Genomic DNA, 10,805 nt, shown 5'->3' on the forward strand with positions numbered 1-10,805 from the left:
CGGCCCAAAACAGCAGACTAGAGTCAGAGAACATGCAGAAACCAAGGACAACATTCATTCTACACAGTTTTAGTTTTAGATCTAGTTTTTGACTCCTCCTCTAGGTTTTTCTCTCTACACATTCATAGTTCTTAGGATTTTAATTTTTTTCTGCTTTTGCATTGGGACACTGAGAAGAGTTATTACCTCATCAAGACTTTGTCATTCTAGTTTGTTTTCTTTACTTGGTTTACTCTTCCATGTTCTTTGCTTTGTTTAATTTTACCATTGGAATATTTTTAGGATTATTTAATACAAGGATCACTTTTATTTTTAATTGACTATTTTGATTTTTATTTACAATGTCTTTCTTTAATTCCTTTTCATATGCTATGAATTTTACATTCACAATGAGCGAGTAGTTCCCTAACTTGATGGGGAGTTGATTGAAAGGAACCTTTGAGTTGGAAAGCTTGAAAGAAAAATTGTAATTGGATTTATGGTTGGATTGCCTTCTAGTCACTAACACCAATCTCTTTTAAATAAGTGGATTGCAACTTGTGAACAGACGTAGTATTCCAACTTGTTTGACTTTCCCTTACCTAGTAAAGGATAACTAAACAGGACAACCTTTAATTGTCAATTAATCTTGAGAGTATTCCAACAATAATAGGGATTCCAACTAATCAACTCCCAGTCAAGGCTTTTATTTACATTATTCAAATTCTCCAATTTAATTTCCGGTTACTCAACTCAAACCTTTTTGAAAACCTCTGATTAATAAAATAGCACACTTTTCTGCAACTCGTTGGGAGATGACCTGGGATTCATACTCCCAGTATTTTAATTTTAAATTTCTGTGACACCTTTTTAAATTGATAGGCAGATTTCTGGCGAGTTAAGAACTATACTTGCAACGTATGTAAATTAACAATTTTTAATTCGCCAATTTCTGTCCGCATCAATTTTTGGCGCCGTTGCCGAGGAGTTGCAATAGAGTGCTAAAGTTATTAATTAGAATTTATTTATTTGCATTTTATTTTATTTTGCTACTATGAGCTGCATGTTTCTTTCATCAAATGACGCATTCACTTCCTGATCCAAGCTTGTTAATATTCGATCCTGAAATTGAAAGGACTATTTCACGAATAAGGCGAGCTCGGCGTCGGTTAGTCCGCTCTGAGGGTGGATTCGAAATGCCATTTGAGGAAGAAACCAGCTCCCGTTCTACTGATTCGGTTGATTTACGTACAAGTAACATGGCAGAACCTAGGAGAATTACTATCCAGGAGGAAGGAGCCCCTGATTTTACAATGCAACCGTTTCAAGCGCATCACCCAGCGGTGGCTACAGATTTTGAAATAAAGACCGCACTGCTCAATTTGATGCCCAAGTTTCATGCCTTACCTGCTCAAGAGCCTATCAAGCACCTGAGAGATTTCCAGGCAGCCTGTTCTACTGTCAGGCGTGATGGTGCTGATGAAACTTCAATTTTGCTGAAAGCTTTCCCATTTTCTCTTGAGGGAAAAGCAAGAGAGTGGTACTACACTCAACCCCTAGCGAATGTATCCAACTGGGATACACTCAGAAAAGAATTTTTGGAAAAATTCTTTCCATCTGAAGTTACTGATAAACTGAGAAAAGACATTTCCACGATTGTCCAGGATGACAACGAGACTCTCTTTGAATACTGGGAGCGCTTTAATAATCTTCTAGAAGCATGCCCCCACCACAGGATTGACAAGATAGTGTTACTTAGCTATATCACACAGGGTATGAGGCTCCAAGATAAGACCACATTGGAAAGTGCTAGCAATGGGTCTATGAAGAAGTACAAGACCACTGATGAGGCATGGCAATTGATCAGCGACTTAGCTGAATCTACTAGGAACCATAGGCAAAAACAAGGCCGTTCAAAAGCCGTTGCAGAAGTATCCTCTAGCAGAGAGACTGCTGCTCTAGCTCAGAGTATCTGTGAAATGACCAACTTGCTGAAGCAAATGCAATTGAATCAACAACAAGTTCAGCAAACTCAACCTCCTCCACCACAGCAAAGAAAACAGCTAGTCCCACAGAGAGTTTGCAGAATTTGTGTTGATTATAGCCATTATACTGATGAATGCCCGCAGCTCCAGTAGGAAGACAACATGGTGGCATCCACTCAAGGTGGAAATCATAACCATGGATGGCAGGATAATTCTAACCAGAATTGGAGGAATAACAATAACAGAGGAGGCAGAGATAATCAGGGAAATCAGAGGTGGAATAATAACAACAACAGACAGTAGAATCAACCTTACAGAGCACCTCACTTGAGGCAATCCTAAGGACCACAGAATACCCAACAGCAGACCTCTCAAGTTATTCATCCTTCTTCATCTTCTATTGAAGAGTTACTACAATCTTTTGAGCGGAGACAACAGACCATGGAAAATAACATTATGAATAACATTAATGCCAGTCTGAATGGTCTGACCTCTACTTTGCAAGCTCTTGTCTCACAGATTGGATCAATGCAAAATTCCAGTAACCAACCTTCAAGCTCTACTGGAATCCCCTCTCAACCATCACCTTGAGGTCCAGAACCACACTGCAGGAGAGGAATCAGGAGGAGCCAAGCTCACCAAAACACGCCTCGGCTGAAGGGGTAGTAGAGATAGAAGATGTTGAAGAGGAAGAGGACATACAGGACATAGCTGAAAAAGAAGAAGCTCAACCACAGGAGGAAGCACCAAAAGGCACAAACACTGCAGAAAACACCACCTCCATTCCATTTCCATAACTTGCAAGGATGCCCAGGAAGCAGCTGGAACCTGATCCCAAAATGGTAGAAATATTCAAAAAGGTTGAGGTAACTGTTCCTCTTTTTGTTGTTATTCAACAAGTATCTAAATATGCAAAGTTTCTAAAAGATTTATGTATACATAAAGACAAAATTAATGAATTAGAAACTATTCCTTTAGGTACTTCCATATCTGCTTTAATGGGAGGATTACCTGAAAAGTGTAGTGACCCAGGTCCTTGTATAGTTAGTTGTACTATTGGTGGAATAGTAATTTATGATTGCATGTGTGATTTAGGAGCATGTGTTAGTATAATTCCTTTTTCTATATATGATATTTTGAGGCTCCCTCCCTTAAAAAGGTCGGCAGCTCATTTTGTGTTAGCAGATAAAAGCATTATTACAGTGGCTGGAGTTGCTGAAAATGTTTTAGTGAACATTAAAGGGCTTACATTTCCCACTGATTTTTATATCTTGGAGATGCCCCATAATGACTCAGATAAGCCATCATCAATCCTACTTGGAAGACCATTCCTGAAGACATCAAAATTCAAATTGGATGCTTTTTTAGGAACATACTCTTTTGAAATAGATGGCCGAATAGTAATCTTCAATCTGAATGGAGTCATAAACAACCCTCCAGAAGATCATTCTATCTTCCAGTGTGATGTCATAGATGAAACTGTAGCTGAAGTTCACAAGGAAGAGTTAGAAGACAGGCACACTGGACAAGGTCCAAGTGTGGGAACCCTCTTGACTGACAATGAGGGCACCTCAGCATTTTCACAAACTCCAGACAATCCAGAGCCTGCCCATGATCAGAAGTTGAAATTAAAACCTCTTCCTCCACATCTCAAATATGCTTATCTTGAAGATGAGCAGAAGTTTCCAGTTATCATTGCAAGGGAACTCACTTCTCAATAAGAAGAGTAGTTACTTGATGTACTGAGGAGGCATAAGAAGGCAATTGGGTGGAGTTTGGCAGACATAGTAGGCATCAACCCTCAAGTATGTGAGCACAGAATATTTCTAGAAGAGGGAGCAAGACCAGTCCGTCAAGCCCAAAGAAGATTGAATCTCACTATCTTGGAAGTTGTCAAAAAGGAAGTGACCAGACTGTTGAAAGCAGGTATCATCTATCCTATTTCAGACAGTGAATGGGTTAGCCCAGTACAAGTGGTGCCCAAGAAGTCTGGAGTCACTACAGTGAAGAATGAGCATGGAGAGCTCATAGCCACTAGAGTTCGGAACGCTTGGAGAGTCTGCATTGATTACAGGCGTCTTAACCAAGCCACCCGTAAGGATCACTACCCACTTCCATTCATTGATCAAATGCTGGATCGCCAGTCAGGTAAATCACATTATTGCTTTTTAGATGGTTACACAGGTTATTTCCAGATTCATATAGCTCCTGAGGATCAGGAAAAGACCACTTTTACATGTCCTTTTGGGACTTATGCTTACAAGAGAATGCACTTTGGCTTGTGCAATGCACCAGCTACTTTCCAAAGGTGTATGATGAGTCTTTTCTCTAATCTTATTGAGGACTGTATGGAGGTTTTATGGATGATTTTAGCGTTTATGGCGATTCTTTTAGCCTTTGCTTAGATGGATTATCTAGAGTATTAGATAGATGTGTTAATACAAACCTTGTATTGAATTTTGAAAAATGTCATTTTATGGTAAAACAAGGGATTGTATTAGGACATGTGGTATCTAATAATGGCATTTCTGTAGACCCAGCAAAGGTGAATGTTATTTCTAGTTTACCTTACCCCTCCTCTGTGAGGGAAGTCCGTTCGTTCCTTGGCCATGCAGGTTTTTACAGGAGATTTATTAAGGACTTTGGTAAGGTAGTACTTCCCTTATCCAGATTACTGCAGAAGGATATTGAGTTTGAGTTCAGTGAGGATTGCAAACAAGCGTTTGATAAGTTGAAGGCCGCCCTGACTCAAGCCCCAATTGTGAGAGGACCAGACTGGAGCCAGCTGTTTGAAATCATGTGCGATGCTTCCGACCATGCAGTAGGAGCAGCGCTGGCTCAGCGTGAAGGTAAGGATCCTTTTGTTATTGCTTATGCGTCTAAGACTTTAGACGCTGCCCAGTCTAATTATACTACTACTGAGAAAGAGCTTCTTGCTATTGTTTTTGCTCTGGATAAATTCCGAGCTTATTTACTTGGTACTAGAGTAGTAGTGTATTCAGACCATGCAGCTTTAAAGTATCTAATGGCTAAAAAGGAGTCCAAATCAAGGCTTATACGTTGGATACTGCTATTACAAGAATTTGATTTAGAAATAAAGGATAGGAGTGGTAACCAGAATTTAGTGGCAGACCACTTGAGTTGCCTTGAGCACATTAAGGATGATTCTATTCCTATAGATGATAATTTTCCGTTTGATAACTTGCAAGCAGTATCTGAGGTATTCCCTTGGTATGCACCTGTAGCTAATTATCTAGTTAGCCACACATTTCCTCCAAACTTTTCTAAGCATCAAAGAGACAAGCTGAAAAGCGAGTCTAAATATTATATATGGGATAACCCATATTTATGGAGATGTGGCACTGATCAGGTAATTAGACGTTGTGTGTCTCGATCAGAATTTCAGTCCATTTTAGAGGCCTGTCACTCATCTGAGAGTGGAGGGCATTTTGGCCCTCAATGAACAGCTACAAAGATCTTAGACTGTGGATTCTGGTGGCCTACTCTTTTTAGAGATGCTGCTGAGTTTTGTAAATCCTGTCTCCCATGCCAAAAATTTGGTAATAAATCTAGGAGGGATGAGATGCCTCAACAAATTATGCTTTTCTGTGAAATTTTTTATGTTTGGGGCATTGACTTCATGGGTCCATTCCCAAATTCTAATGGTTATTTTTATATATTGTTAGCTGTGGATTACGTTTCCAAATGGGTGGAAGCAATTCCTACCCGCACTGATGATGCTAACACTGTTGTTTCCTTTGTGAGAAACCATATTATTTGCCGCTTTGGATCACCACGAGCAATCGTGAGCGATCAAGGCACCCATTTTTGTAACAGGAGACTAACAGGATTAATGAAGAAGCATGGGATAATTCATAAGGTTACGACAGCATACCATCCTTATACCAATGGGCAAGCCGAGGTGTCAAACAGAGAGATAAAGTGTATCTTTCAGAAGATAGTCAAACCTCATAGAAAAGACTGGAGCACCAGGCTACAAGATGCACTCTGGGCATATAGAACAGCATACAAAACACCCATTGGGATGAGTCCTTTCTGCTTAGTTTATGGAAAAGCTTGCCATCTCCCGGTTGAAGTAGAGCACAGAGCCTTTTGGGCAGTCAAGAAGTGCAACATGGGAATTGAGAAAGCCGGAGCTGAAAGGAAGTTGCAACTGCAAGAACTGGAGAGCCTTCGCCTAGAAACTTATGAGAACTCAAGACTATACAAGGAGAAGATGAAGGCTGTACATGATCAGCACAACAAGAAAAAAGAGTTCCAACCTGGGGATTTAGTCCTCCTTTACAAATCTCGACTGAGGCTCATGCCAGGTAAGTTGAGATCACGATGGGAAGGTCCATACAGAGTAGAAAAGGCCGAACCGTACGGAGTTTATCACCTAAGCCATCCTTCGAGCTCTGAACTTATCAAAGTTAATGGACAACGCCTGAAGCTAAACCATGGCGAGAAGATGCAGAAAAATAAGGAGCTTGAGATCTTCCTCTTGGAAGATCTCCACATAGCAGAAGATTGAGCTAGTGGAGCGTCCAACTTACGTACGTTAAAGCAAAGTGCTAGGTGGGAGACAACCCACCAGGGTATGATCGTTCTTTTCTTTATTTTTAGATTTTCTATTCAATAAATCTTCTCTTTATCAGTACATTTCGTGCATCTGTATTAGCATATTCTTAATTTAAAAAAAAAAAAAGAGGTGCCGCGCGACGCGACCACATCAGCGATGCGTCCGCGTCGCAAGGAGAGGGGAGAAAAATAAAAATGAATAGAGAGTCACGCTGGAGCATGGCTGGAGGCGTGCCAGTGGCACAAATCGACCCACGCGACTGCGTTGCTGACGCGTCCCCGTCGTATGGGCATAATGGCCTCCCACGCGACCGCGTGCCCTGATTTTCGACGAATTATTGTGCGAGAGTGGTGCTGGATGGGTGTTGAACGCACAATTCTACCCACGGGGACGCATGACCCACGCATCCACGTCGTTCCCTTCTGAAGCCCACTCACGCGATCGCATGCCCCACGCGATCGCGTCACCCCAAATTTGGCAAATATCTCAATTCGAACAGAGAGTTGTGTAGGCGCGAGGTTGCACTCGCGCCAGAAGCACAACATGGGTCACGCGACCGCGTGACCGACGCGACCGCGTCACTTGAACTAAAGCGCAATCGCGTGAACGCGTGCCCCGCGCGGCCGCGTCGCTTTCGCCGTACAGCTCAAACTTAATTGCCAAAATATCTTATCTTTTTCCTCTCCAAATCCTAATTTTTCTTTTCCCTCCTTATTTCTTCCTTCTTCCTTCTTCCTTCTATCTCCCCTTTCACTCTCTCTCTCTCATCTCCATTAACAAGGTTTAATTTTCTTCCTCTCTCTTTCCTTTTCTACCATTCTTCTTATTTTATATGTTATTTTCTTTTCCTTTCTTTTTCTTTTCATTATTCATATTTTCTTTCTTCTTCTTTTCTTTTCACATGGTGTTAGAATTTTATTTGAGCCATTATTCTTCATTATATGCTTGTGGATGTTGCAAATTTTTCGGTAATTATATATTATTTTCTTTAAAGGGTTGCTTGCATATTCACTTTAATACTTTCTATACCTTATCTACCATGCATGCTATGTGTTTATGAAAAAGTCCATATGGCATTATGCACTTCTCTATGTTATTCCACTATTCAATGCTGCTTTTCATAAACTCCCTTTACTATTGTATTAATTAAATTTAATTGTCAATACAAACGTGATGGTTTGTTACGAGTGATGCTTGATCTATGCTACTCATGCCCTTTGCCGGCATGCCAATAAACACCTTGCATTCACTTGTCATCATATGCACTAACTATTTTCCATTAATGATTTTTCACATGTACTCATGAGCGCGTGTTAACGTCATTTACCTTTTAATGTGCATTTATAACCATCCTTTTCTGTTCTCTTCCTTGCTATATATCTCTTTGAATTTAATTTACTTTCTCTTCCCTTTTTCAGGATGGCCACCAAGAAAGGAAAAGGGAAAGCTACTCCCAAACCCCCAGCAAGAAGAAGAACTAAAAGAGCACTAGTGGCAGCGCCTTCTTCAACTGCAGTCAAGCCCTCAACAAAAAGATTTAAGAGCATCATAAAGGTTGATGAAAAGGAGAAAGCCTTTCAAGCGAAGGACACTACGCGATTTCCCAATCGCTACTATGAGCAGATGTTCCCCATCCTGGCTGAAAGGAGCTACAACAACGAACACCTTCTTATCCTCCTGCCCAATATTGCTGCTTTTGTTGAGCCGTAAATTGAACGCAGACAATGGGGTTTCCTACAGAGACAACCAAGGCAGGTCAATCTTTCTTGGGTAGTCGAGTTCTACTCTAACTTCTACCTGCCTACCCTATAGTCTGTCTTTGTCCGTCAGAAGCAAGTCCCCATTACAGAAGAGGCCATTCAAAGAGCTTTGGGTAGTCGAGTTCTACTCTAACTTCCCCCTATTCCAGAAGGATTGGACGCCTTTCAGGAAGCGTCACTCAAGCGCCAGATGTACGAATTTGACTGGGAAGCTGTTCTCAGAGTTATCGCACTACCTGGCAGCCGTTGGATCTACGGATACCATCGTACCCGCCCTAAGGGAATATCGGCTTCAGCACTTACCTTGGAGGCTCGCGTATGGGCACAGATCATGTCCCACTACGTCTTTTCGAGCACTCACGAGTCCTCTTTCACTGCAGACATGGCCGTTCTACTATGGTGCATCCTTACAGACCAGCCTCTGAATCTACCAAGACATATCCGGAATGCCATGGGACACGTACAAATTGCGGGCAACCTACCTTTTCCCGTTTTAGTCTCAGATCTTGTCTCAACCGCCGAAGTTTCCTGTAGAGCTGGAGACACCAAAGCCATGCTTCCACGGGATGATCAATATGTCCCTAACGGGAAATACCTCAGACTTCCAGCAGCCACTACAAGCCTTCCCACTACACCGGTTGAAGACATTCCTTCTTCAACACCACAAGCACCTACAACAGACGAACTGCTCCAGCAGATAATCGAAAGGTTGGATCGGCAAGAACAGAAAGCGAAGTTAAGAGAGCGCCGTAACGAGTGCCGATTCAAACACCTCAAGGAGCTACTCAAGGGACACTTCAAGGACTCAGACACCCCGGACTCCACTTCCTTTACCAGCACAGGGAGCCATGATGGTCCCGACTGTGGAGATACTGCTACCAGCCCACCCCTGTTCCTGACAGATGGCACCGAGGACGGTGCAAAGCCTTAAGTGTGGGGAGGTCGGTCAGTACCTGACTTCCGGAGGTAATTTCTCTTCCCTAGCACCAATAAATTAGGATATTTTAGTTAGATTTTCTTTCTTTTATAGAATGGGATAAATTGCATAGTAATAGGTTAGTTGCATGCATATTCTACTTGATTGAAAAGACAATAAGTTTCTTCTAAGACTCTATCTTTGGAACAAAATTTCACTAATTTTTAAAATTTTTTTATGATAAATCTGCTTGAAGTTGTATTTGGAACATGATTTTTGAGTTAAAGAACACACAACCTGTGATGATTTGAGCCTTTATGCATGGTTACATTATTTAACCATAAATATTTTATTCTTGTGTGTTTACTTCTCTACGATTGTAATCTATATTTTATTTCATCCTATATGTCCAATATTTATTATATTTGTATGCTTGCATATGATTGAGGCCATTATTTGTTTAAACTCACTTATCCAAATTAAGCCTACCCTTTTCAATTACCTTTGTTAACCACTTTTAGCCTTTAAATCCCGTTTGTTCTATATTTCACCACATTACTAGCCTTAAGCGGAAAAACAATTGTATATCCCAAATTGAATCTTTGGTTAGCTTAAGATAGAATTGTGTGTACTAGTTAAATATGGGAAATTGTGGGAACAAAAGTTATTAAGGGAATGTATCATGATAATGCAACGGGAATTTGGATACCTACTCATCTGAAACTTTAAGAATTAAAAATCTATGTGCATTGAAAAGTTATGATTATTTTTATGTCTATATATATATATATATATATATCAATAAATAAATAAGGGGACAAAATTACCCCAATGCTGAATTAAGAATTCAAAGATCAATGCACATATGATAAAATTAAAATAAAAAGTTGATACATAAGTATGGAATGTAAAGGGGAATTCTGGGTAGCTAGGTATGAATTCTAAGGTTACACTAAATATATATAGGTTAGGTTAAAGCTTGGGTTAATTAAAGATTCAATTTATAAGCTCACTTAACCATACATGTATCCCTACCCCTACCTTGGCCCCATTACAACCTTGAAAAGACCTCATGATGTTTGCATTGGTATATTAACTGTTGTTAATTGGTTAGGAGAAAAACAAAAGTTAGAGAGCATGATTAGAGAAGGATAGAGTGATTACCCTATACACTAGAGAGATTAGAGCGTACATACATCATCAGTGAGGGTTCAATGCTTGAATTTCCATGTTCCCTGCTTTCATGAGCTATCTTCTTGCACTTTTATCTGTCTTACTGTATAATGATAGAATTAGTGCAATTTGATTTCTAATTGTTTTGAAAAGCTTATTTACTTTTGATCAAGTGGGCAAGAATCATATAGTTGCATTCATATATATAGGATTGCATTGCATTGCATGAGTTTCTACATGTTCATACTTATTTATTTTATCTCCTTCAATTAAGCATGAGGACATGCTAATGTTTAAGTATGGGGAGGTTGATAAACCACTATTTTATGGTTTATATTGTGTTTAATTGTGTGGTTTTATCATGATCCTTACCCACTTATTCATTAATTTAGCATGCATTTATATTTCCT

At 40.2% G+C, this 10,805-nt stretch overlaps 1 non-coding gene across 1 annotated transcript; it reads right to left on the bottom strand.

Annotated features, from left to right (window-relative positions):
* Nucleotides 1-1,610: 1,610 nt before the first annotated feature.
* Nucleotides 1,611-1,717, bottom strand: LOC148548832 (small nucleolar RNA R71). The gene has a single exon (XR_015898246.1). It is a non-coding gene; the product is annotated as a small nucleolar RNA R71 (small nucleolar RNA).
* Nucleotides 1,718-10,805: the final 9,088 nt, after the last annotated feature.

Source organism: Arachis ipaensis, chromosome B8, assembly GCF_059453495.1.
Source record: "Arachis ipaensis isolate K30076 ecotype BB chromosome B8, ASM5945349v1, whole genome shotgun sequence".
NCBI lineage: Eukaryota > Viridiplantae > Streptophyta > Magnoliopsida > Fabales > Fabaceae > Arachis > Arachis ipaensis.